Here is a 3160-nt window from a genome sequence, read left to right as displayed (position 1 = left end):
CTTAGAACAAACAATCTGCTCAATAATATTTAGATTTTAGAAGAATAAATAATGAGGGGGGACGTTCTCGTCTTAAATGGAAAAAAACAAATATTTCGGTGACACGCAATTAATGATATGACAAATCTAATCAGTCATAAATAATTATAGTGTTTAAAAAATATGTTTTCTTAAATACATACTTCAAAGTTCTAAAATATATCAGAATATATTATAAATAAATCGTTGGTTAAAAGATAAAACGGGGTTGACTGGTTGAGAGTTATCGGTATGAGTATATTATATAATATATATTATTGTATTGTTAATTATTATGAATCGTTTGCCTGCTGAAGCCGCGAAGGTCTACACAGGAAATTTCATTTGTAGAACTAAACCTCGTGGACTATATTATTATTGTTATATACCTTCAACTACGTTATATTATTATAATATCTAACGAAATAATTCGCACGCCACTGTTCCAAAATTAAATATAATAATAGTATTTGAAATGTCACGAGAAATAATGATAATACTGTGAAACGACCGCACTCACGACGACGAGCAACATCTCAGTCCCCACGGTGACAACGACACTTTTTTTTATGATTATTATCATCATCAAAATCATCAAAATACGCGAGTCTGTCATGTTTTCCTTATTCTTTTTTCGCCCCTTGACAAGGGTTCAGACACACATCATATTATTTATCGCACACGGCGCTGGCTCATTAATATTAATTCGAGTGTCCGCGAGACAGTTAAACTATATACGAGGCGTGTCAGGGCACGTATAAAAATATCTGTCAATCTTCGAATAAAAAAATTCTACCTTAATATAACTGTTATTATTATTATTATTATTGCGTATACGTAACCCGATGATTGTAACGCTGTGGAGGAAATCATTTTTTAATTATAATATTATGTCGATCGGAAATGCGTGTAACCACTTGCAGTCATACGCAGTGTCAGCCTGGCCATTGGCCGCTGGGTGCAAACACGGCCAGAGCCACCGTTTTTTAGAGTCTCGTGAATTTTTTTATTTGCTTGGCGTGATTACGGTATATTATTGCAAAAGTATTTATCAAAATATTTAACCATGCGTAATTTTTAAGCAATTTTTCTTTACAGGACCCAAGGCCGTTCATTGTGTATGACTATTTTTTGGCTATACAAATAATATAATATAATTATTAATTATATATATCCTATATTTTGAATTCAACCGCTGGAGTGGTAAATTTTATTATTTTTATTATAGAATAGAGATAAGGTAGAAAAAAATGTAACAATAAATTATTTGTTCAATGAATAATATATATTCCAAATGGAAAAAGGTGGGCAAGTGGATGTCCCTCTGCTATATATATATAACCTACTATAGACTATAGTAGGTTACATGTGGGTCACTGTATAATGGATGGTATTAAATTTTAATTCAATGATAGAATATCATTGTATAAGAAAAACGGTTGTGAGCGGAGACTGAATCTAGGTATAAAATATATTATATACTTATATCTATGGTATTAAAAAAAAAAGTGGGTAAGTGAATGTCGCTCTGCTGTACAGTAGGTTACAAGTGGGTCACTGTATAATGGATGGTATTAAATTTGAATTCAATGATATAATATCATCGTATAAGAAAAACGATTCTGAGCGGAGACGGTATGTCAGTCTAGGTATAAGACATAATATTATATAGTCTATGGTATTTAAAAAAAATTGACCTATAATAAATTTCAAATTAATCATATCACAATATCTATTAGGTACTTATAACGCGTTATACATCAACAACAAACCGTGATACTATCAGTTATATTATATCAGTTATACTATTAGTTATATAATAGTATACTTTAGAAGTTTCAAGTATACACTTGAATAATATTATACAATCACAACAAAATAACTAAAATAGTTCTGGGGCTTGGGTCGAAAAGGGCCAATCTCAATTTTAGTCACTTTGTAGTAATCAAGAATAAAGCCTCTTTTTTTTTTGAAAATTCATAGCAATTTTTTTTTTTTATTGTTCATGTTTTTGTTTTTGTGATGGATATAAATATAGTTTACCCTACATTTTAGTGTATGGTGTGAATTTTTTAGTGAAATATAGAAGGTTTTCTATTGACATTGGCCCTACAAAAAAAAAAAAAATCATGACTTTGGCCCTTATAGTGATCACTATAAGGGCCAAAGTCATGTTGTTTTTTTTTATAGGGCCAATGTTCACATTGGCCCCATAAGTTTTGTCATTTTCATGGGGCCAATGTGAACATTGGCTCCATAGATTTTGTAATTTTCATGACATTGGCCTTCTCATATCTCGCACTAATGATTATTGAGATACGCCCTTTTACCACTAGAAAAAGCGTATAAAGTTTTATGAGATTGGCCATATAACTCATTTTCGCCAAAAAGTGACATTGGCCCTTTTTGACCCAAGCCCCAGAGTTATTCTAGGTTGTTTTATATGTAATATCGTCCAAATTTGAACTTAAAATTACTATAAAATAAACTGTGCTTATGTATTTCTTAGAATTGTTGCTAACAGTGCTAAATATTTACGTGAATTCTTGTTTTAAATTTCCAATCCTTAGATATAAAAGTTGAACATTTTATAATTTTTTAACTACAAAATAATTATTCAATTTTAAATTTGATAAATTTTGTCAAAATTTCAACTTCAAATGAGTACAAAAAAAAATTGTGCCTATATATTTTTAATATTTTTCAACTGCTATTGTAACAATGTATCAGGAGCCTTGTAATAATTTTTTACACTTTTTGGCCCAATAGATAAAACTTTATTGATATTTATAGAAAAAAAAAACTAAAAAAATTGAAAACTTACAATGTCCGTAAACAGCTCAAAAAGAGTCAAATTATTTTAAAAATTTTATCGTATATATAAAATGCTAATATAAATATTCAGTGAAATTTTAAAGTTTCTACAGTCATTCGTTTTTTAATTACAATAAAAAAAGAAAATCGTTACGTAAGAAATCGAGTGAATACCAAATGTTGTAAAAATATGAATTACAAACGCTCATAAAAATTTAATTTGAGTTTCTTATAGACATTTTTTTTTTTTATAAAGGTAGATTAACCTATAATGAATCGTGTATTACATTTTAAAATCTTAGTTCTAAAAGAAAAATTTTTACGAATA

The sequence above is a fragment of the Acyrthosiphon pisum genome, chromosome A1 (genome assembly GCF_005508785.2).
Source record: "Acyrthosiphon pisum isolate AL4f chromosome A1, pea_aphid_22Mar2018_4r6ur, whole genome shotgun sequence".
Classification (NCBI taxonomy): Eukaryota; Metazoa; Arthropoda; class Insecta; order Hemiptera; family Aphididae; genus Acyrthosiphon; species Acyrthosiphon pisum.
The sequence above is the reverse complement of the archived record's forward strand: the minus strand, read 5'-3'. Positions refer to the sequence as shown.